This window comes from Talpa occidentalis, unplaced genomic scaffold (assembly GCF_014898055.3).
Source record: "Talpa occidentalis isolate TD23 unplaced genomic scaffold, MPIMG_talOcc4v2.1 talOcc4.12, whole genome shotgun sequence".
Taxonomy (NCBI): Eukaryota; Metazoa; Chordata; class Mammalia; order Eulipotyphla; family Talpidae; genus Talpa; species Talpa occidentalis.
This window is the reverse complement of record NW_023601212.1, coordinates 44774240-44800441: the sequence shown is the minus strand read 5'-3', so window position 1 is coordinate 44800441 and position 26202 is coordinate 44774240. Positions and strand designations below refer to the sequence as shown.

The following is a 26202-nucleotide window of genomic DNA, read 5'->3' as shown; positions in this document are numbered from 1 at the left end:
TATGTTTGTCCTCAGCTATTATTAAGGAAATGCAAGTCAAAATCACAATATTGCCTCACATCTATTGAGTGGTTATTGTCAAAAAGACAAGAAACAAGTGTTGGCAAGGATCTGGAGAAAAGGGGTCCATCAGAAATAGTTGGATCCCTAGGTATAGGGTATTACCACTATGGAAATAAATGTTAATTGCTCAAAAATTTATGAATAGAAATATCATACGATCACTCTCTCCCACTTATGCAGACTAAGTAAACTGATCCAGAAAGATAGCTACACCCTCAAGTTCAGAGTAGCATAGTTTATAGCGAAAACATAGGTGGAAACTATCTAGTGTTCATTGATAAATGAGTGGATAAAGGTAAATATATATCATATACTGGAATATTACTAGGATATAATAAACATTACTAGTATTAAGCTAAGTAAAATAACTAAGATAGAAAAAGACAAAAAGACAAATATATTTCTTTCATAGCTATAATATAAACTGGTAAGATAAAAAAAAAATACTTTAGACACAGAGAATGGTAGCTACCAGAGGTGAAGAGATGGTAGAGTTGGGTGAAATGGGTAAAGGAGTAAATTTTATGAGTGAACAATGAAAATCAGACTTTTGGTGATAATCATAATTTAGTCAATACAGATGTCACAATATAATGCTGAACACCAGTGTTATCTAAATGAAATTCATTTAAAAATTTGAGATTATGAATGTGTCTGTGTTTGTGTACACATACGTGCACAGGTATGTTTATGTGAGATAAAATATGCACGCACACACACAACTTTAACTTTGGCCATTTCTTTGGATCAGCCAAGATATCAACAACATATCTTATTTATTTCTTGCAATGTTTATATGAAGTTATGTTTATTATCCCATGTTACCTTCAGAAATCAGAAAATTGAAGCTCAGGAAGATTGTTTTTAGCCATTACATAAAAAAGCAATTGAAGTTTACTGTGCTATTTCTTTATTTTTATTTTATTTTTTAAAAAGATTTATTTAAAATACACTGCTGAGGGGAGCAGCAGGCGCAACAGGAGAGGTCTGCCGCTCCATATGTGACCCTCGTTGGCCCGCCTGGATCGAACCAGCACTGAAGAGGCTGTGGACAGCTTCAGAGGCTACAGACAGCTTCACAGCGCTGAGCTCCACTGCCTGTGCCACCAGGGGAGGCTCTATGCTATTTCTTCAATTGAAAATCCAGTGCGCTCTGCAATTTGTTTTTGAATTTGAAGACAGCATATACAGACTTTCTGTTATTTCAATGAACTGTATTAAAAAGTGTCTCTTGGATTTCATTTCTGACAAAAATATAAAACAGTAGTCTAATATTTTCATCTATTATAAAATTATATAAATTGCCTTAGTCATTTAGTGTAGATTAATTTTTCCATAAGAGTAGTGCCATTCATGACAATTATTTTAATAAAACAGAACAAAAATTAATTGGTGTGATATAATGATTTGAGAGAAATTATTCTAGAGAAAAACACATTTACACACTAAATAAATGGAAATTTCCAAATAGCTCTGATTTTTGTTTGGAAATAAATTTAAGGAAATAGGAAAACTAAAAAAAAGGAAATAATGTTCAGTATAATAGAGAAAAGAAAGTTTACTAAAGTGAGTTCATAAATTAAATGGAAAAGTTGAATTAAAAGACATGGAAATCTATGATATAAGTGAAAGATCAAGTTCTATGTCAAATCTGATTAAGCATAATTTTTGAGTCCGAGTCTCTGACTTCTGAAATTATGGGTATTTCTTTCCTACAACTACTGTCCTTTTGTAGTTTCCATCACAAAGAATCTTTTCAGGGCCCTTTTATGTCTTTGTTCCTCAGGCTGTAAATGAAGGGGTTCAGCATGGGTGTGACCACAGTGTACATCACAGAGGCTATTGCACTTGAATGTGAGCTGTTGGTAGCAGCTGAGCTAAAGTACACTTCTAGAACTGTGCAATAAAATAAAAAGACAACTGAGAGGTGAGAGGCACAGGTGGAAAATGCTTTATATTTGCCCTGAGCTGGTGAGATTCTATGTATGGAGGAAACTACCTTAGAATAAGAGTAAAGGATACCTGCTAAAGGACCACCACCCAACAGAAGAGCTACAAAATATAAAACCATGTTATTGAGGAAGGTTTCAGAACAGGCAAGTTGGACCATTTGATTGAGTTCACAGAAAAAGTGGGGGATTTCCACATCTGTGTAGTATGGCAGCCATAAAAACATTAAGCATTCTAACAAGGAATTCAGACCACTGATGACCCAGGGCACCAGAACCAGCAGTCCACAGAGTTGGGGTTTCATAATGACTGTGTAGTGCAGGGGGTGGCAGATGGCCACAAACCTGTCATAGGCCATCACTGTCAAAAGAAAATCATCTAGTCCTGCAAAGAGCAGGTAAAAGCAAATCTGGGTGATGCAATATATCTGGGTGATTCATAAGTTATGAATTTGCTCTGTGTCTGGATGTTCAACAGCATCTTTGGGATGGTGGTGGAGGTGAAACAGATGTCAGCAAAGGAAATATTGGAGAGAAAGAAGTACATGGGGTTCTGGAGTTGGGAGTCAGTGCTGACAGCCAGGATGATGAGCAGGAAAGCCCAAATATGAGGGCTTGTGATTCTTGTTCCTCTGGAAGTCCCAGAAGAAGAAATTTTGAAATTTGTGTATCATTGCCTGGTTTCATGATGGAGGTGACTTCAGAAAAGGGGGAAAAATACATTATTTTTGCACAGTTAGATTATTCACATATTTGAAATATTACCATTAATATTTTGCAGTCAAGAAATTAATTTTAATATTTTGTCATGGATCAGATTCTTTTATGGATTACTAGTGCTACTTATGATAAGGAAACTATCCCAATAAGCTCTTCCCCTCACTGCTTATGTATTCTATAATTTTAGTAGTCTCCATGTGTATGTTTGTGTATGTGTGTGTGTACATATATACGCCATGATAAGGAAACTTTGTCCCAATAAGCTCTTCCCCTCACTAGTTATTTATTCTAATTTTAATAGTCTCCATGTATGTGTGTTTGTGCATATATATATGATATATATCACATGTATCATATATGATGTATATCATATATATCACATATATATCAGGAATATATATTGAGTGGTAACTGTGTTTTAGGCAAGGTCTAGGTAATGAGTATTAGGTGTTGAAGAACAGAATTCTCTAAATTTAATGCTGTAGGAGGAACATATTAGCAATAAATAAAATTATATGGCATTTTAGATGACAATAGGTGGTATGAAGCAAAGGAAAGCATGGACAGAAATCAAATAGGGTATACAAATCTTTATTTAGGCAAAACCTGCAAACATAATCACATTTTATTTTTTCATTTTTTTATTTTATCTTATTTTTTTAAAAAGATTTATTTATTTATTTATACAAGCACTGGGTACAGTCAGAAGCACAGGAGGGTGAGAGAATTCACCAGAGCCAGAGCGGGGAGCAGAGCAGGCAGAAGGACTGAAGTTGACCTTTCTCTGGAGGCAGGGAGCAGCCTGGGATCAACCCAGTGCTCAACTGCTGCACCACAGGGGAGGCCCCATAATCACATTTTAAAAGAGACCTCAAATAAAAGGGGGAGGGAGCAATAAGCCTGTGTAGGGAAGTGTGTGCCCAGCAGTGGAAACAAACAATGCAAAGTCCCTGAGAAAGGTGCTTGTTTAAGTGCTCAAGTGAAAAAAAAAAGTGAAGTCATGTTGCAAGATGAATGTGCTTAAGAATGTGATGAGAGGTCTCCAGATGTGTGAGCAGTGCAGTACCCTCTCTGGTATTGCTAAAATCTCAGGGCACAGGGACTCCTTTGTCTATAATATGTACCTCTTTTGTCATTTAAAAAAAGATTTATTTATTTATGAACAAGAACTGGGGTACAGGCCTGAGGTGTAGGGAGTGAAATGATTCACCAGAGACAGAGTGGGGAACAGAATAGGCAGACTGACTGAAATACACTGCTGAGAGGAGCAGCAGGAGGGACAGGAGAGGTCTGCTGTGCATGTGGGTAGCTCCCTGGCTGACCTGGGATGGAACTCATGCTGCAGAGGCTGTGGACAGCTTCATAGTGCTGTGCTTAACCCCTTCCACCGCCAGGGAGACCCTATGTACTTATTTTACTCTATTAATCCTGTCATGACTATATTCCATGAATCAAAACAGACCCATTCTTGTGATCGAGTTCTGGGCACTTTATTTTAGGTCACCTTGGAGTATATGAGTTAAAATGTCCATCCTCTGAGGACTGCCCTTACTCCTCAAGTCACACCCCTGTAACATGCACACACACAGGATGCCATGGCCTCATGGATTATGTTTTTTCCATGTTCTTTCCAGACCCAGCCTTCTGATTATGCTAAGAATAGATACAACTCAAATTGCCCAGGTCGATCCAATTTACACTGGAATGCAGAAGATTTCTTAAGTCTCTCACGGACAAAGAAACTTAGGTCTCTGTATTAGGATGGACACTTTCTATCATTTATTTAAATGAGCAAAAAACATCTGTTGAGAAATGGGGGAGAGAGAGAGAAAGAGAGAGAATGAGAACTAGCAAGTGAGAGAGCAATTAAATGGATGGGGACTGAAAGAATCCCCTGGTAGATCCTGAGGAAGAAAGATCTTCCTGGTTCTAGTGAGAGTCCAACCTTGATTGCATTTCTTTGATGCTGAGAAAACAAAATGAAATGAAGCAAAATAAAATAAACTCATCCATATGAAAAAATGGTAACATCTTTATGGTGTGAAAAGTCTTACATACTTACACCAAAAAGAAAATGAGCTAAAGGAAGTATACAAAGTACAGCAAAAGTTTGGCATTTAATATCAAACAGTATAAGACTTATTATGCCTATGTCTATTCTACAGTTATTTGATCCATTAGCTTTTATATGGTCTAGTAGGGATGACGTTAGCTCTTATTCACTTTTCTTACATATGATTTTTTAATTGTGTTGTTTTTAGACTTTGAATTTTCATCTTTTTTTGGCAAACCCAATAGGCATACTCTAATATGGTTTCTGGACTTCATCAAACATTCAAGGTTTGCCCACACCATCCCCCATAAATCCTGCCCACACCAGGAGAATTCCTTTTTTTTTAAGATTTATTTTATTTATACAAGAACTGGGGTACAGCCCAGATGTGTGGGAGGGTGAGAGGATTCACCAGAGACAGAGTGGGACACAGAAGAGGCAGACTGACTGAAATACACTGCTGAGGGGGGTACTGGGCTAGTCAGGAGAGGTCTGCTGCACCACGTGGGTTGCTCCGCAGCTGGTGGGGATGGAACTAGCACTGCAGAGGCTGCGGACAGCTTCACAATGCAGAGCTCAACTGCCTGTGTCACCAGGAAGGCCCCGAGAATTCTATCTTTTTATATTGAATAATTTTCATCATGTGATAATGCCCAAGGTCAATATGTTAACCATTTTTATTTCATTGTCCTCAATCTTTGCCATTAAAATGAATGATCCAAAAGATGAAGGTGTTCACCCTTCTTTGTTCACTTCAGTAAGTTTTCCACACAGGTGCATGGATATATGTGCACAAATACAGAAGTAAATTTAAGAACATGAAAGTTTATATAATGAATAATGAAACCAGGTTAGAATGAGTAGTTTCAAAGCAATTGTATGAAGCAAAGTTGAATGGTCATACACTGACTGAAATAAGATTAAATAGCAACAATCAGTGATATAAGCATTGATTAATAATTGAATTATCAAAGAACCAGAAATAAAATTATACAATATATAATGTTCTTAGGATGTTCTGATTCACATCAGATATTCTGCATTCTTCGCTGATGAATAAGTTATTAGGTCTTAATGTATATGGACACTTACCAAATGACAAGATTGTATATCATTAAAGTTGTAAAAAGTTGAATTGCTAGATAAAACTGGCATAAGCAACCAATATCTGGAATAATATGAAATTGGTCACATTCATCACAGATCTTACAGAAATTCAGAGGGATTATCACCCTCTGCATGAGAGTAACTGATACATCATTGATTAATATGGACATAACTACATATAAAAATTACAGGTGGATAAAACCATCTTACATAAAGTAAGAAATGCAGAGGTAAGAAGGTAGATACATTTAAATAAAATTAAAAAATTGAGAGACAATGATCTATAGAAACTATTTGAAATGCTGATAACTGTTGAAAATAGATACATAAGGGCATATAATAAGAATACACTGTCCAAGATTGTAGCCAAATATGTGAAACTTGCTGAAACTAATAGCTTAAGAAAACAGCAAGAAAAAACATTCATACATACCAACCTTGCAAATAACTTAAAATCACATTGATTAGGATTCAAACTTTTAAACTGGTTATAAAGGGTACATTTAATTTTGCTGGCAGGAAAGTGTTACAAATTCAAAAACAACCTGAAGATAGCTATGAATACTATAAAGAATGATATTTAATTTGGTAGTTCTTACTCGCAAATAGTGACATTCTGGGATTGATCATTTTCTGTGGTGGGTTCTTCCCTCTCTAAGATGTTTAGATGATTGAGCATCCCTGACTCCACCTGCTCCTCCAAGCATGAGAGTGAAAAACATCTCTGGACATTATGCAATGCCTCAGGTGGACAAAATTGCTTCTTGTTCAGAACTATAATTAATTTGAATACAACACTCTCAACCTATTTTTCTGGCATTGATATAATAGCATCAAATTTATGAATAGCTAGACCTACTGTGAAATATTAATTAGGAACTCAAATTAATGCCTTCATTATTTAATCAAGGAAGGAAACAAACACAATGATTTCTTGAATTGGCTGTCAGGTGACCACAGGTAAATGTCTTCCACTTTCTCTGACCATCTCATGAAGAGTGAAATGGGTGGTTGGACTTACCTAGAGGGAAGCTCTGAGAGGAAGGGCTCCAAATGGAAGTGTGAATTCCTCCTTGGGTGATGTATGATGTCTTAAGACAAAACAGCTGGAACGATCGAGGCATCAGTTCCACAATCGGAATTGGACTCTAAACAAACACACAGATAAAAACCCCCATGTCATTCCAGCCCAGGTTTACAAATGCAGAGGGATGGGAGGTGAAGAGATATTTACAGCTCTCCACATCTGTTCACTAGGCACAGTTTCTCCTGTTACTCCAACCTCTGAGCACATGATCTCCCTGTGGAAAACTCTTCTGAATAGCAAGCAATTTCTTCCTACTGACTCTCTATTCCCATTAGACAGTCTAGACAGCAAGTAAAAAAAAAAAAAAAAAAAAAAAACAAAACCCAAAAACAAAACAAAACAAAAAACTTGAGCAAATGGACAAGTTCTTAGCATCATTCAGCCTTCCAAGAGTGAAGCAGGAAAAACAAACACTTGAAACAGATCAATTCTCAAATTTTCAAAAACATTAGAGGAGAGAACACTTCCAAACATTTTATGAGATCAACATTATCTTGATACCATAAGCAGACAAAGACTTCACAAAAGAAACCTATAGATCAATATATCCCATGAACATAAATGTAAAAATTCTTAACTATATGCAAACAAATCAAATTCAATAATACATTAAAAGGTTAATACACCGTAATCAAGTAGAATTTATTTCAGTGATGCAAAGACGTAAAAATACAAAGTTCATACCAACAAAAAGAAGCATGAAAATCACATCATCATTTTACTAGGTGCAGAAAAAACATTTAACAAGAGTCAACATCCATTAATGATTTAACAAAAAGCTCTATGAAATTTACATAGAAGGAATGTACCTCAATATGAAAGACCATACTCAATGGTGAAAAACTAAAAGCTTTCCTCTAAAATCTGGAACTAGACCTCTTACCACCATTATTCAGCATAGTATTAAAAGTCCTAGCCAGAGTAATGAGGCAAAATAAGAAAAACAATTTTATACAAGTTGGAAAGGAAGAAATACTATCACTATTTGCAGATGACATGATAATATATGTAGAAAACCCCAAAGATTCCAATAAAAAGTTATTAGGAATAATTAACAAACACAGTAAAGTGCCATGCTACAAATTCAACACACACAAAAGTGCAGCATTTCTAGATGCAAACAATAAGCTAGTAGAAAGAATATCAAAAACTCAGTCCCATTTGCAATTACATCAAAAATAATAAAACACCTAGGATTAAATTTAACTAAGGAGGTAAAGGACGTGTGCACAGATAATTAAATAACATTATTGAAATAAATAGACAAAAATAAAATTTGTGACAAAGGAGTCAAGGATATAATGGAGAATAGGAAACTGGATTGCCACATGCAAAAGAATGAAAGTAGAACACTCCTTCACACCAAACACAAAAATTAATTCAAATGAATGAAGGCACTGAATGAAAAACCTGAAACCACAATATTGGTAAAAGAAAACTTAGGTTGTAAGCTGATTGACATAAACTTAGTAACATCTTTGTAGCTGTAGCCCCAAAGGAAAGAAAAACAAACACCAAAATATCAAATTTGTGCACACAATATTAATGATAAGGGACTCATCACAGATCTACAAAAAACTGATAAATCTCAACAAAAACAAAGTAAACAACCCAGTCAAAAATGAGCAGAAGAACTTAAAAGACATTTATCCAAAGAGGAAATGCAAATGGCCAACATGCATATGAAAAAATGTTCAACATCCCTTATCATCAGGGAAATGCAAATCAAAACCACACTGAGATACCACCTTACACCAGTAAGACTGACACATATCAAAAAAACAAGCAACAACAAATGTTGGCTAGGATGTGGAGAAAAAGGAACTCTCCTGCACTGCTGGTGGGAGTGCAAATTGGTCCGACCACTATGGAAATCTGTGTGGAGATTTCTCAAACAGCCAAGAATGGAGCTTCCGTATGATCCAGCAATTCCACCCAAGGGACACAAAAACATTAATTCAAAAGGGCACCTGCACCCCCATATTTATACAGTGCTGTTTACAATAGGTAAAACCTGGAAACAACCCAAATGCCCCAAAATAGGTGACTGGATCAAGAAGATGTGGTATATATACTCAACAGAATATTACTCAGCAATCAAAAAAGATAAACTCATGCCATTTGCAACAAAATGGATGGAGGTGGAAGGCATCATGCTCAGTGAAATAAGCCAGAAAGAAAAAGAAAAATACTGATAGTTTCACTTATTAGAGGAATGTAGAGGATCCAAATAAGGGATCAGGGAAGAAAAAAGTTATTACAATAAAGTGAAAAACAAATTCAACAAGCAAGTACAAACCAGAGACATTCTGCAGGGGGTGAGAAGGGAGTAGGATCAAAACCTGGTGGAAAGAGCAGAAGGGACCATGGTGATGGTACACGGGTGAATGGGGGGTGGGAATTTCTTTTTTTTTTTTTAATTAATAAATTTTATTTTTATATTCCCCATACAATTGCAATCCCCCCATTCTGACCCCAATCCCTCCCCTCCCGCCCCCCACCCCCCAAAAAGTGTCTCTGGTTCATAGTTTTTGTTGATTTTGATTTTCACTTTCTTATAGTTATTCATTTTCCTGGTCCCTTATTTAAGTTTTCTAGATCCCTGCTATGAGTGAGACCATCCGGTATTTTTCTTTTTCTTTTTGGCTTATTTCACTGAGCATGATCCCTTCCAGCGTCATCCATGTTGCTGCAAATTGCATGTGTTTATCTTTTTTGAATGCTGAGTAATATTCCATGGTATATATGTACCACATCTTCTTGATCCAGTCATCTATTTTTGGGCATTTGGGCTGTTTCCAAAGCTTAGCTATTATAAACAGTGCTGCTATAAACATAGGGGTGCAGGTGTTCTTTGGAATTGATGTTTCTGTGGGGACTATAACCGAGGTGAGAAAGCATACATTGTAAAAAAATGAAGAATGATGTAAAAATATATATAAAATAAAAATTAAAAACAACAACAACAACAAATGAACTTAAATAAAAATAAAAGATTCCGCACAGTAAAAGAAACCATAATCAAAATGAAAGACAACCTACTAGAATAAGAGATGATGAATGGAATTACACATCTGAAAGGGGTTCATATTCAAAATATATAAAGAATTCATATAAATCAACAACAAAAACAAAAACATTACAAAACATGCAGAGGAAGTGAATGGACATCTTTCAAAGAACATAAGCACAGGCCAACAAGCACATGTGACACAACATTGCCTATCACTAGACAGACAGGGAATTGCAAATAAAGCCACAATAAGATATCATCTCACACATGTGAGATTGGCCCACATTAAAAAACAGAAACAACAAGTACTGGTGAGGATGTGGTAAGAAAGAACCCTCATGCACTGTTGGTGGGAATGTAGGCTGGTCCAGCCTCTCTGGAAAAAAGTAGGGAGATTTCTCAAAATATTAAAAATAGATCAACCATGTGATCTAGTAATTCAATTCCTAGGTATTTATCCAGGGAACTTAATTTGAAGGGATAGAAGCACTCCTATGTTCATTGCAGCTTTATTTATAATAGCCAAGCTATGGGAACAGCCTAAACACCCAAAGATAAATGAGCAGATGTGGCCTAGCTACACAATGGAATAGAGCTCAGCTATATAAAAAAGACACTCTTGCCATTTTCAATAACATGGATAGAGCTGAGGGGGTATGCTAAGTGAATAAGTAAGAAGGGGAAGAAAAATATGAGATGTGTCACTTTTATGTGGAATACAGAAAAACAAAACAAAGGGTTAGATAAGGTTAAACCAATAATAAACCATAGAAATGTAACAGTAAAAGTGAGGCTCCCAGATAGTGAGGGGATAGAATGCAGTAGGGAGGGCCCAATGAACTATGTGGAGGACTATGGGTGCCTCGGTGTGGGTGTGGTATGGTAACATATACCTGATGTGGATCCTGTGTCTCCAAATAATAGACAATAGGCAAACCAATGTTACCAAAATAAAAATAGATAAAAAGAAAGGTAACAAATGATACTACAACAAAAATTTTGATGAAGAACATTAAAAAAATAATAAAATATTATGACCTATAAAAATGCAAGAAACTGTAAGTTTTGACAAAAATATGGAGAAAAAGGAAATTAATTGCACTGAATTGTCAGTAGGGATTGATGCAGCCACTGTGAAAAACATGGAGATTCCTCAAAAGATCAATAACGGAAATACTGTATGATTCAGCATTTCTATTTTTATTTTTCTGAGAATACAAAAACACTCATTAAAAAACAATATGAGGGCCTCCCTGGTGATGCAGGTGGTTGAGCACAGTGCTGTGAAGCTATCCCCATCCTCTGCAGTGCTGGTTTGATCCCCACCGGCCTTGGAGCAACCCATATGGCGAGCAGAACTCTTCTGACTCGCCTGCTGTTCCCCTCAGCAGTGTATTTCATCATTCTGCTTGTTCTGCTCCCTGCTCTGTCTCTGGTGAATCCTCTCACCCTCCAGTGCATCTGGCCTGTACCCCAGTTCTTGTATAAATAAAATAAAATCTTTAAAACAAAACAAAACAACAACAAAAAAAAATATGACTACGAGGTTATTTGCAGAATTATTTACAATAGCCATGACATGGAAACAACCCCAGTGTCCAGGGTTGATGGGTGGGTAATGCTGTGGTACAGATGAACTCTGGATGACTATTCTTGCCAATATGGTGGACCTTAGGGACATTAAGTTATGTGAAATAAGTCAAATGGAGGAAGACAGATAATTTTTGATTTAATCCTCCACACATGTGGAAGGTAAAGAAACAGAACAAGAACAAACTCTTAGATTATAAAACCAAAATTGTGGTTTCCAAAGGAAAAGGGATTACAAGGGGAGTCAAGTGTCTAATGGAGGTTGATATTTTGGTGGATGAAAAGTAGGTTTTTGGTGGTGATCTTAATTTAGTACATACAGATGTTGAATTCTAATGCTGTATACCTGAAACCTCTATGATTTTATAAACCAGTGTTACTGGTTTATATATATATATATATATATATATATGTATATATGTATCGATATATATACATATATATATGTATCGATAGATAAAAATAGATGATATAGAGATAGATATATTATAGTAATAGAAGTATGTGCATATGTATATGCATGTTAATTTATATTATATATAAATATATAAATTTGCTATTTATATGTAAACAAACCTTTTATTGATCATATAAAAAGGAGTTTGAATTTTATTTGTTTTCTGTCCTCTGAAATGGAACTTTTGTCCCAATTTATGTGATTTTAATTATTTCATATATATTTATGTCAATATGTTTACTTTTGCTTATTTTTGAGCTTACACTAATTTCTTCACATTGTTTTTCACTCAATATAATCCTGATATTCATTAATGCCATTTTTTATCTACTATATAAAATTTCAGGGTGTGAATGGACTATTTATTCATCAGCTACAATTGATGGTCATCATATTTTTTCCATTCTCAAACATACTGAACAATGCTGCTATAAACATTCTTGAAGACAATAAATGAAAATGTGCAAGAATGTCTTCAGGTTTTAACACTTCAGGTTTAACATATCAATGGCATTGATAGAATATAAATTACACTGATGTTTATATTTACTAAGCAATGTCACATATATTTGACCTAACTTTACAACTTGCATAGTTATATTTGATGGTATTTGCATTGCAAATACCCCTTAGGAAGATTATGTCCTTATGACAGCAGATGCATACTTGGCCTTTAGAAATTCATTATGATTTTACCTTAAATATTTGTCTGCTTACAAATTGGCTATGACTTATTATGATCTTCCCCAGATGAGCTATCTATAACTTCTCTGAGATTTATCTGAGGCTCTGACTCTCTGATTTTAGGCTAGTTTGTTGAAAACTCTCTGATGATTTAAGGAAAGTTATGATACTTTAGATTGTTTGTATTTTGCTTGTTAGAATGTGTGATGATTACCACATTTCTTTCTGATTTCCACATTTTAACCAGAAACTGGAATTAGTCACTTTTTAAAATGTGGTAGGAAGGGCCTCCCTGGTGGTGCAAGGGGTTAGGCTGCAATCTATGAGGCTATCCACAGCCACTGCAGCACAAGTTCGATTCCTGACCAGGGAGACACACAGCAGACTTCTCCTGACTCGCCCGTTGCTCCCCTGGGCAGTGTACTTTGGTAAATCTGCCTGTTCTGTTCCGTACTCTTTCTTTGGTGAATCTTCTCACCCCCCATATCTCTGGCCTGTACCCCAGTTCTTGTACGTATAAATAAATCTTTTAAAAATAATAAAAAAATGTGGTAGAGAAAGGAAAGAGAAAATTTCTTTTTTTATTATTTTATTTTTTATTCTTTAATTTTTATTTTTTTATTTAAATTTTATTTTTATATTCCCCATACAATTACAGCTCCCTTATTTTGACCCCAACCCCTCCTTTCCCCATCCCACACCCTCCATAGAGTGTCTCTGGTTCATAGTTGTTTGTTGATTTTGATTTTTTCTTTCTTATAGTTATTCTTTTTCCTGGTCCCTTATTTAAGTTTTCTAGATTCCTGCTATGAGTGAGACCATCCGGTATTTTTCTTTTTCTTTCTGGCTTATTTTGCTGATCATGATCCCTTCCAGCGCCATCCATGTTGCTGCAAATTGCATGTGTTTATCTTTTTTAAACGCTGAGTAATATTCCATAGTATATATGCACCACATCTTCTTGATCCAATCATCTATTTTTGGGCATTTGGGTTGTTTCCAAAGCTTAGCTATTGTAAATTGTGCTGCTATAAACATAGGGGTGCAGGTGCTCTTTGGAATTGATGTTTCTGTGTCCTTTAGGTAAATACCTAGGAGTGGAATTGCTGGATCATATGGAAGCTCTATGTTTAGTAGGTCCAGAAATCTCCACACAGCTCTCCAAAGTGGTTGGACCAGTTTGCACTCCCACCAGCAGTGCAGGAGAGTTCCTTTTTCTCCACAACCTCACCAACATTTGTTGTTGCTGTTTTTTTTAATATGTGCCATTCTCACTGGTGTGAGATGGTATCTCATTGTAGTTTTGATTTGCATTTCCCTAGACATAAGACCTGAAACCATAAAATACATAGAAGGAAATATAGGCGAAACACTACATGATATGCACATCAAAGACATCTTTACAGACACATCACCCAAAGCAGTGATAGTAAAGGCAAAGGTAAACAGCTGGGACTACATCAAATTAAAGAGCTTCTGCATAACAAAAGAGACAATAACAGAAACAAAGAGAAACCCCACCGACTGGGAGAACATTTTTGCACACAACACTAATGATAAAGGACTGATCACAAAAATCTACAAAGAGCTGATGAGACTCAACAAAAACAAAGAAAATAATCCAGTCAAAAAATGGGCAGAAGAGATAAAAAGAAACTTCTCTGAAGAGGAAAAGCAAATGGTCAACAGGCATAAGAAAGAGAAAATTTCTTAAATGTCTAGTAGAAGCAATACTTCAAATAACTCTTTTCTATCCAAATTGATTTTATTCCTGAATCTTGGATAACACAATATTCACATTCTGAAAGACAGTATATTTATAACTACTTTACTCATATTCTTATGAATTTGAAATCAAACTGTACTGATTAGACAAGAGTAGCCTTGGCTACATTTGAAAATATTTTGAAGTATCTAGAGCTCACCAAGGTCTGTGGGGTGCCCACCTGTTGAGTGTGATGCCAGGTCCTGACACAGAGCTCACCAAGGCTATGCCATGTCTGCAGAGACCAGGTGTGGTGGTTGTCCTCAGCATCCTGTCCAGGAGCTCACCTCGGTCTGCAGTGTTACTGTGAGAAGGTCATGCTAGTTCCTTTGCTGATTATAGGGTCCCACTGGGCCACTAAGTCTCACCTGCCTGACCTGATCTTCTGTTACTGGTGTTCCCCTCCTCTGGATGTTAATCCTAACATTCACTGTAACATCTGTTTTTCTTTCCAGCATTATTAGCTTTGTTCTGCTGCAGTCTAGCTGTGACATGTGGAGGAGGTGAGCCTAGAGGCTTCACTCTGCTGCCATCTTGCCCTGCCCCCTAGCTGACTTTTCAAAAGTATCTTGGTGTCAAGATACTAATACCCATGGTTTTATAGCAAAGAAACCCAAGTGTGTGCCTGAAATATAGCTGTTCCCTTGCTGGTGATGAGGATTTTTATTTTCTAGAGACCAGATGGTGTTTCCTACCACATGTCAATATATTAGATGAGCACAAGATAGAATCAGGACAAGATACTCAGTGTTGGATCTGGAGAAAACTTTAACTCAAGGTTGGAAGAAGTTGCTGGAATGTTAGACCTCTGGAAGATCAGAGATTTCATGGTGAAGAAACAATAAAAGCAGGATTTACTTCACTTCTAATCTAGTCTCTTGGGAACAGAGAGACTTTAAGAAAAAAATCTGTTCTTTCCAGACCAGTGTACTCAGGGAAATAATGTGCTCAGAGTCTGAACTAACAAAAGGAAAATATGTCTAATGAGCAGACACAGGGATCTGTAAATAGCTCCTCTGTCACAGACCCAAAGCTTATGTGACCCTGAGGTATACAAGGTGTGACTGCTGTTGGATCTCTACCCCTTGTGCAGGGCCAACACTTAGATCTTTCTTGTTCTTTGTCTAGGAATGGAGTTTCAGTCTCCATTATCATTCATGCCAGAAGGAATTAAGGCTTCACACCAAGATGTCCCTTAAGTGAGTCTGAAGTATTTCAGAAAATACTGTTATTGTACATTTTCTTTCAGAAGTTAGTCTTAGATTTTTGTTTGATTTTGCTTAATACACTTCTTGTTATTTCACAATATTCAACAGTGTTGTTTTCCCTGACATTGTGTTTATTATTTGAATTCTTATTTCTTTAAAATTTCTCTATACAAATGTAGGCATTTATAAAATAAAATGTGAGCAATGTAGGTGAAGACCCTGCAATTTGGTTCTCACATTGTAATGTAGAAGGCAGAGTCTGTACCTGCAGGACAGATTGTCTACAGGGACCATTTACATGAAGGAAGGAGATGCCACAGGTAGGATTTTTGATCTGAGGAAGAATTTGCATGTTGAACAAGGAGCAAACCAGGATGAGTGTATCTGTTATATGGGGTGGGGTGGTGGTGGAGATGAGCCCAAAGTTTTAGAATAGCAAAAAAGAATTTCACAAAGCAAAATCAAAAGGAGAACAACCAACTATTGGTCATAAACTCCAATAAATACTGATAGTCATAGCAATTAGAGCAGAGACTCAATATGAAAACTCTGATAAAATAAGTGGAACAATCAAGGCTCAGTCACAAGTCCCCATCAGGTAATCTAGGCACCATGATGGTTATTCTCTTGGCAACCCTGCTTTTCTGTCAGGCTCTTCATTTATATTGGTCTTCCTTCATTAGCAGAAACTGTAACTGTTTAAAATGATTCTTGCCTTTACTGAGTGTATTCCAAAAATTTTAACTGTGATATGACTTTCACTTTGTGATCCAGCATGTTTTCCTCCAAGTCCAGCAATGCACATGCATATAAAACACATGTACAAGTGCACACACAACTGAAAAAAGAAAACCTTATAAAGTACTTAGTATGTACACTTACTACATATGATGTATTCTGATACTTTCTTTGGTGCTTTATTCTATTAAATTAGTCTGAATCATAGTAGGTGTTGCAATATGAGAAACTTCCCTCCAGTATGTCCTCCATATCCACTTTGTTGTGTTGACAGCACTGCACTGACAAACGGGAGTCATGGAGCAAGCTGTTGGATACAGGATGCTGCCAAAGAGCAAGATTCTGGCCTTTTTATTGATAAAATAACACAGCATTATTTGTAAGGGGAAGGGGAATAAAATAAAAGTGAGGGGTGAAAATAGAAAATGTGCTCTGTCATCTATAGTATTAGGGGTTGTGACTCTACCCTCCAGGGCACTTCTCATTTACTTGATGACTTGTTTTTTTTTTTTTTTTAAGATTTATTTATTTATTTATACAAGCACTGGGTACAGTCAGAAGCGCAGGAGGGCGAGAGAATTCACTAGAGCCAGAGCAGGGAGCAGAGCAGGCAGAAGGACCAAAGTACACTGCTGAGGGGAGCAGCGGGTGACAGGAGAGGTCTGCGTGCCATGTGGGACCCTCCTCCGGTGTCAACCCCTGCGCAGGGGAGGCCTGGCCCTACTTGATGACTTGTTATTGTAATTGAGATCAAGACCTAGTTCCCTAGCCATGGTTTCAATCTTATCAACAAGGCATTACACTGATCAGCTTCTGGGATCCCTTATCATACATTTGTCCTTGGCCCCTGGGCATTCCTCATCAAACCTCATGATGTATAATTCAGGAGTATGTTTATGTGTGCATCAGTCATCAGTGTCCTGGGCATTGCTGGTCATACCTCAGGATGCATAACCTTCCCAGGGTGATCAAGCTTCTGCTCTTGGTTGATTTGAAAGGCACCTTGTAGGGTTGTGCTCTATAACTCATTGACTGGGCAGTTCTGACCTTGTATAGGAATACAGAACCATAGGTAACAAAATGGTGACCAAACAGGCCAATGAGGATATCAGAGCCTCAACTTAACATTTCTATTCTGTACTTAACTCTCATCATGGCTATTTTGATGAAGACCTATTCTTTTATTCCTTCATGCAATACACATTTATTCAGCTACTGTTCCCAGTTAACTTAATTCTGGGACTGGGGTGTGGTGAGTATATAAAGCATGGCTACATGTCTCAAGTCTGTTTGTCTAGCTTGGAAAAAATACATATAATTATATAAAAAGATTGCAAAACGATAGACATGGTGCAGAGGGGAGCAGATGAAAAAGACATTGAGCTTTGGAGCCATGGCTGCTTGTGAAGCTTCAAGTGAATTTTGATGGTGGTGTAACGGAACTGGGGAAGGGCAGCCAGTAGGAGGGTGAGGCTGGTGGACAAGTTATGAAGATGGAGCCTAGTGTTCTAAGAGGTGGAATTTTGTCTTCATTCTCCACTAGGAAGTTACTAGGGGGTTTAACTCGGGAGTTCAATGATGAAATTTGTAAAATAGAAATACCTTTCTGGGTGGGTGTGAATATTGGCTAGAGGGGTGTCAACCTGTGACAGATGGGAGAGACAAGGAACTGAAAGTTGTGGGATTGGGGACTGTGTGATAGGGAAATAGTGAAGATATTTTCAGGGATAAGACAAAAATAACCCTCATCTCATCACCAGTGATAACAGTTCATTAACTAACACAAAGGGCCTATGGCAAACTCTTTAAATATATTGATTAAATTCCATCACCCAGGAGGAAGGATACCTCCTCCTCACAATTTAGGTGAGGAAATTCAAATTCAGAATGATTTGGTTGGCTTTTAAATTTCAAATGGCTAAAATGTGATAGAGTTTCAATTTAAAACCGTATTTTTCTGATTCCAAAAGTTTTGCATTCAATATTATTAAAACTGCATCTGGGGCCTCCCCAGTGGGGCAGTGGGTTGAGCGCAGTGCTGTGAAGCTGTCCAAAGCCTCTGCAGTGTGGGCTCGATTCCTGGCCAGCCAGAGAGATACCCACATGGCATGGCAGACCTCTCCTTACTCCCCTGCTGTCCCCTTCAGCAGTATTTTTGGTTCATCTACCTGTTCTGCTTCCCGCTGTCTCTGGTGAATTCTCTCACCCCCACACTTCTGGCCTGTACCCCAGTTCTTGTATAAGTAAAATAAATCTTAAAAAAATACAACAAAAACTGCATCTGTAACATCTCCCCACTTTGGGTATATGTTTTATATTCCTTTTTGTGAATTCCAGATTTATTCCCATTGCTTGTTTTTCTGGTGGGATGTTCAATCACTGAGGTGTCTTGGCACTATAATGATACTAATACTGTCTCTTTAAGATAAGTTAGTTTTTGCAGACTTACTAGTTATTCTCTACAGCAAGGTGCCAAAAGTGAGTTTTGGATGCTGCCAGGATGAACAAAGCATTCTCTTCCTCACAGCTTCTCTGGTACCACATGAGCTTAGTAGATTCGTTGTCTGCCCACTTTGTCCATTTTATTTACTCTTTCTTTAGTACTCAGATTTTTGTAATATTTTGTTAAATACAGAGCACAAGATGACACCCAATTGGTGACCCTTGTTAGTATGTTCATGGGCTGCTTTACAACTGGAATTTGAAAATTATTTCTACATCTTTTAGGGGCAACTTATCTGATGTTGACTGCTTGCCCTTTATCCATTATTTTCCTAATCAGTATTGTTGGGGATGAGAGGGAAGAGTTTGGTACTAATATGATGACAAATAGACTGTGTGTATCTGTTTTGTGTCTGTGTGAGTATGTGAGTGTATCATAGGACATAATCTGTCAGAGACCAGCTCCAGCTAGAAGTCCTGTCAGGGATCTCAGAAAGGAGAGGATGGAGTCGGTGAAGTTTTTTTGGAGGGCTGAGGGGAAGTGGAGTGAGGTAGAAGTGAGGTAGACACAGACACTTTCTGGTGCAAGTATCTCCTGCTTAGGGTCTCAGCAGGTCTTTATTTATACCTTAAGGCCAGCGGTGGGATTACATCAGCGTAAGCATTGAAGTAGAGTAAAGACAATCAATACATATTTTCTCATGATAATGTAAAGACTCCCTTGGCCTTGCACCTGTAGGCTATTTCTCTGGTAACCTAAGAACAATTGGTTTCCTAGGTACAGTTCAGTTATTAGCATGATCAATCATACAAGACAGCACAACATTTGGCAACAATTAAACTTTCTCAATTACAAAGTGGGTGTAAAATTACTATTCTATATTCAATTACTAAAATCAATCTATCTCCTAGCACTCAATTAACTTGGTTAATATATTAATTACTTTAAAGTGGTCTAAAACATCTCATCAAATCTATGTAAGTTCTACTGAAGTCTAACTCTTAACTAGAAATTCCTAACCTCCACATGGCCTGCGAACTATTGACCTCTTGTAAACACCAGGAAATGTACTGCTGGTGCAAACATACACCCCCACCCCCGTGTCAGTCTAAGGCTTCCAAGCACAGTTGTTCAGGGCAGCTTGTTCTCCCTAGTTCTCATGCCTGGAAAGTTTCTTCCCTAGCTATACCTTTTGCATTATTTACTTTGATACTAATTCAGGTGTAAGAATAACAAATCAATTAACATCTAGGTCCGAAATGGGTTTTCATATGCCAGTTAATGACTAACTAACTTCTGCTTTAACCAAGAACAAAGAGGAGAGCTTTAGCAGGCAATGCCATGGAGACTCCCTAGTTTAGATCTTCTTTGGGAAGTGCAAGAACTCCCCTCTTCTGGGAAGTACAACTTTCCCTCTTCCAGGGAGCACAGGAACTCCCCGCTTCTTGGGAGTCTCCCTCAATGCCCGGACCTTGTCAAGAGACAGCATAGGAGGTGCAGCCTGCCGCAATATTCACCCTCAGGACAGAGACAACTGAACTTATAAATTTAAAAATGTGACTTACAACACAAATTAAAAAAAAAATAAAAATGTAACTTATAGACTCCAAGGTGTTAAAAAAAAACACTGTTTTTTTTTTTTTAAAGATCTATTTTATTTATTTATACATACAAGAGCTGGAGAGTAGACCAGTGGTGTGGGGGGTAGGGGGTGAGAAGATTCACCAGAGACAGAGTGGGGAACAGAACAGCACATCTATTGAAATTCACTACTGAGGAGTGTCCTTGGGGAGAGGAGTAGTCTGCTGAGCCATGTAGGTCAGCTCACTCCCTGGAGATTGAACTCATGCTGCAGTGACTGCCGATAGCTTCATAGTGTTGAGACTTAGTCCCCCGTGGCACCAGGGAGGCCCACTTCTAAGACTAAGAAGAATCATTTTTATTTATAGGTTCCTTAAAAACCAAACTAATAGAGCATAAGGAACAACACAAATAAGGGACTCGATGTCTTTAATTTTCAACAATAGGGATATCACAACTTTCTTCAGCATTCCCTGACACCATCTCTCATCATTGCTCTTTGCCCTTAAAACACTGATTTCCTTTTGAACCTTGAATATCTCTCTGAAACAGGTGCCTTCCCCAGGGTTTTCACACTGGCTACTCCTCTCTCCTGGAGGTCTTTGTTCAAATTTAGTCAGTCAGTATTATCAAATCTGCTAGTGAAAAATAACACCCTCTGACTCTGACATTCATATAATCAATTCTTTATAACTGCTTTCATTTTTGTCCTAGCACCTGTCACCATCCGATATATCATATTATGATTTCTTTTTTTGCTTATATTGTTTCTCCATCATTGAATTATAGGTAATTTTGTTTTTACAGCACCCAATAGTTATTGATTAGACAGTGCTTGCAACCTGGTTATATCTGAACATTTATTCCCAGAAAATATGAGTTTTTCATTAAAGCCAGAAGACTTGATATCTTGGGGAAATAGCTGTGAGTAGGGACACAAGCTCCTACTCAGAAACATCATGGTGGGTCTTCTAAGGAAACCAGGAAAATGCAGAAAATATTCAAATTAATTTCTTAACTTCAAGCCATAAATTGTATCATTTCAACAAAATCATTAAAGCCAATTAATGTAAAGATGAGTCACATTTTTCTTTTTATTGGTAGTCACCTCCACCAAATGGAAGCAGGGAATAGTATAAAAATTTTAGATTTTCAGAGGACTGAACACTGAAGTCCTTTCTATTTGGGCTTTTCCTATCCATGTACCTGATCAGAACATTTGGAAACCTTCTCGTCATCCTGTCCATCAGTTCTGACACCCATCTCCACACCACCATGTACTTCTTCCTCTTCAACCTGTCCTTTGTGGACTTCCGTTTCCACCATCCAAAGATACTGGAAAACATCCAGATGCAGAATAAAGTTATAACCTATGCAGGTTGCTCACTCAGAAGTACTTTTATCTGATTTTTGGAACACTAGAACAATTTCTCCTATCTGTGATGGCCTATGACACTTTGTGGCCATCTGCCACCCCCTGCACTACATGGTCATCATGAAACCCTGGCTGTGTGGACTGCTGGTTCTGGTGTCCTGGATCCTCATGTCCTGAGTTCCTTCTGACATTTCACTGAGCATAATTCCTTCTAGCTCCATCCATGTTTCTGTGAATGACATGATTTTATCTTTTGTGATTGCTAAATAGTATTCCATTGTGTATATATACCACATCTTCTTGATACAGTCATCTACTTTAGGGCTTTAGGGTTGTTTCCAAGTCTTACCTACTAAAAATAGTGCTGCAATGAACATAGGGGTACAAGTGTTCTTTTGAATCAACGTTTTTTTGTCATTTGGGTAGATCCTTAGTAGTGGAATTGCTGGGTCATATGGTAGCTCCATTTTTAGTAGACTGAGGAACCTCCAGACAGCTTTCCAGAGTGGTTGTACCAGTTTGTTCTCCCAACAGCAATGTAGGAAAGTTCCTTTTTCACCACATCCTTGCCAACATTTGTTTTTGCTAGTTTTTATGATATGTGCCATTCTTACTGGTGTAATTTGATATCTCATTTTGGTTTTGATTTGCATTTCCCTGATTATAAGGGATATTGAACATTTTTTCATATGCCTGTTAGCCATTTGCATTTCCTCTTTGGAGAAGTGTTTTTTAAGTTCTTCTGCCCATTTTTTGACTGGATTGGTTATTTTGTTTTTGTTGAGACATGTGAGTTCTTTGTATATCTTTGTGATCAGCCCCTTATCAGTTGTATGGAGTACAAAATTTTTTTCTAATCAGTGTGGTGTACGAATATAAAACATAACAAAAACAAACAAAACAAACAGTTATAAATCAGAGACATCCTTCAGGGGAGGAGGAGGGAGAAGGAACAGAGGGAGGTCGGAGCACAGGGGACTGAGGCGATGGTGCATGGGTGCATTGGTGAAAGAAATTCTGTGGGGACTATACTTGAGGGGGAGTGGGGAAAGCAAACATTGTTTAAAAATGAACAATGACATAAAATACATATAAATAAAAAGAAAATTAAAAAATAGGTAAAATGAGAAAAAATAACTTCCTTTTTCAAGTTAATTATGTAGAAACTTATATTATTATTTTGAGGTCTTTATTTTCTATTTTAAGCTTTCAATACTATAAATTTTCCTCCAGTGTATTGATATTGTTCTCTCACAGAATCCTGGTTGAACTAGGTGAACAAATTCAAGCAGGCTTGTCTCAACAAGTTTTCCTTAGATCAACCTCAGTAGTTGAGACCCTCATATATTAACTGCCAAATCAAGAACAGCAGAGACTCCCCAGCTAATCCAAAGCTTTACTATGGTCTCAACAGATATCAGAACACCTCTGCACCATACAGACCCATTGAAAAATGAAATATATTAAACTATTCAATTTTAGAATGACTGGTTATAAAGCAATAGTTAACTGATAAAATGAGCAAAGTGAATAAAATGGAAAGAAATTATAATAACTTACATTTGTGTTGATATTTGAAGATAACATTTGTGATCATTCTCTTATTCAACTTTCTTTCAGACAACTGTATTAAAGGTGACTCCACAGAAATTATCTTCTAGGTAACCAGGAGAAGGAGGAAGCATGGGCATATATGTACAGGAAAACATGTGACCTTTATTCTCAAGCCTTAGAGGTATTTTCAACTTTCATCCTTTGATTATGAAGATTGATGGTATTCCTCTGCATAGAGATGTATAATGAATACTGCTGATATTGTTCATTAATTGACCAATAGTGATTATGAAAATTTAGAAAACAGGACATATTTCATTCAGGGAATTAAAAGACATTTTATTGTTGTTTTTACTCTCAGTCATCCCTGAAACTTTCAGGTGGAAACAGGAATAGAAATAGAATATATACTAATCTTTCAGACATTTTTGCTCATGGTGTTACTATTGTAAAGGGGATTATCTTCACTTTTAATTGTATACTTTTTAAAATTGAGGTAACATTGGTTTATAACACTGTATATTACTTAACAGATCTGGAAAATTGAGTGCAACGATTGGGATCAACATGGCAGTGGGGAAATGCTACAAGTAATTCCTCCCATAAAAAAAAAAAAGTTAATAGGGAGGAAAAGCGGCAGGTCCCTGTGAGAATTGGGTCACGGAAGATAAACGGGTGACTCTGGTGAACTGCCTGAAGTGGAAAATTACCATAAAAGAGGACAGAGAAGAGAGGAAAGCTCATAACTAGGCTACCCTTCCCCACCCACAAAGTTGACACTCTCTGAACAACAGAAAGGAGGAAAAAAAAAGCACAAACAACCAGCAAGGAGCAAACTACAGATCAAGTAGGACAGTGAGTAGAAAGGAACTATTTCAGACACTGTACCCTGTGAACTGGAACTGTGGAGAACCATGTGAGAATCACCACGGAGGTGAGTGAATGGCTCCAGGCACCATTAGAGGAAGATAAGGACTCCATGGAGACCTACAAATAGCCCAAGGCCAGTTGGTAAGCCTGTGTGGAAAAGTGGCGCTCATGAAAAGCATACTTGGATGGTGGATGCCCAGACACAGCACCCAGCTTGAATAATAGCCCATGTGTAGAGGTGCTCCCCTCTGCCCACCACCTGTTTCTCAGAGAACCACTGGGAAAAAGCACAGATCAGCAAGTATGGGTCTCTGGTGCCACCTTGTGACCAGAACAAAATCAACTACTAGCTGATTCCCTGTTGGAACTGAGTAAATACAGAGGGAAGAAACTGTAAGGGACAGTGCCCAGCAACACAGCACCAACACCCTGGTGGAGTTTTGTCATACAGTGCTGGTCTCAGTCTGGTAAACAGTTTCCAACACCCCTAAAGGAACACTCCAAAGAGATGCCCACCAACAGAGTGGCACAACATCCCAATGCATAGAACTAATTAGAAAGCAAACAAAAAGGAGAAGAAAAAATATAAATAACCAAGTAAGCCCTCAGGAGGAGGACACACCACAAAAAGAAATACAGTCACCAGAGCTCAACAGTGACAAGGAAGAACTTCTTGGCCTATCAGAAAGAGGAATAATGATTATCATGGATTAAAAAAAGAAAGAAAATGAAAGGGAAAAAATGATTTGAGGCAAATAATCACTGAACTGAAGAAACTGAGACCTTAAGAAAGGAAAAAGAGAAACACAGGATATTAAAAGATTATTAGAGGAGATAAAGAACTCTGGGAAAAGCAATGAAAATGGAATCAATGAAATGGAAGAATGGATCAGTACTATCAAAGATACAGAAATAAAAAAAAAACAAAAGAGAAAGGGAGAGAGAAGTGCAAATGAAGAAGTATGAGGAGACTCTTAGACAATTATCAGACTCTACAAAGAGAGGAAATGTAAGAGTTACAGGCATTACAGAAGGTGAGGAGAGAGACAAAGCTACTAAGAAATTATTCAAGGAGATAATTGAAGAAAACTTCCAAAGCATGAAAAAAGAGACGGATATAGCCATACAAGAAGCAAGAAGAACTCCCAATTACCACAATGAAAAGAAAACTATAGCAAGGGACATAATAGCAAGCTTGCAAGAGTCCAAGACAAGGAAAAAATAATGAAACTGAAAAGGGAGAAGAAACAGATAAATTATAAGGGCAAACCAATCAGTTTAACTTTAGACTTCTCCAAAGAAACATTATGGGGAAGAAGAGAATGGAGTAACATATTCAGCAAACGTCAAGACAGCAAATGCCAATCAAGAATACTTTACCCTGCGAAGCTCTCCTTCCTCTACAAAGAAAAAAAATGGACCTTCTCAGAGAAACGGAAACTCCAGAAATTCATTACAACTAAATCCCCACTCCAAAAAATTCTATAAGAAGTCCTATGCAAAAATCAACAGAGGAATGAACAAGAAGAACTGAATAAAGCAAGGAATAAAATCACAAAAAGGACCAAAAAATGGCAAATACAAATGCCAACATATCAATATTAATTCTAAATGTAAATATATTAAACACATCAATAAAAAGATACAGAGTAGCAGGCTGGATTAAGAAACAAAATCCAACCTTCTGTTCTCTCCAGGAAACTCATTTAACCACAAAAGATAAACATAGACTGAAAGTGAAAGGTTGGAAAACAATCCTACAAGCAAATGGACAAAAAACAAGGCAGGAACAGCCATGCTTATATCAGATGAAATAGATTTCAAATTAAAAAAAGTAAAAGAGACATAAATGGACACTACATTATGATCAAGGGGACAATACATCAGGAAGCTATAACACTCATCAACATATACTCATCAAATGAAGGGGCACCAAAATATGTTA

The 26202-nt window shown here is 37.2% G+C and overlaps 1 pseudogene; it reads right to left on the bottom strand.

The window, feature by feature from the left end:
- Nucleotides 1-1819: 1819 nt before the first annotated feature.
- Nucleotides 1820-21784, bottom strand: LOC119242220 (olfactory receptor 1571-like; annotated as a pseudogene).
- Nucleotides 21785-26202: the final 4418 nt, after the last annotated feature.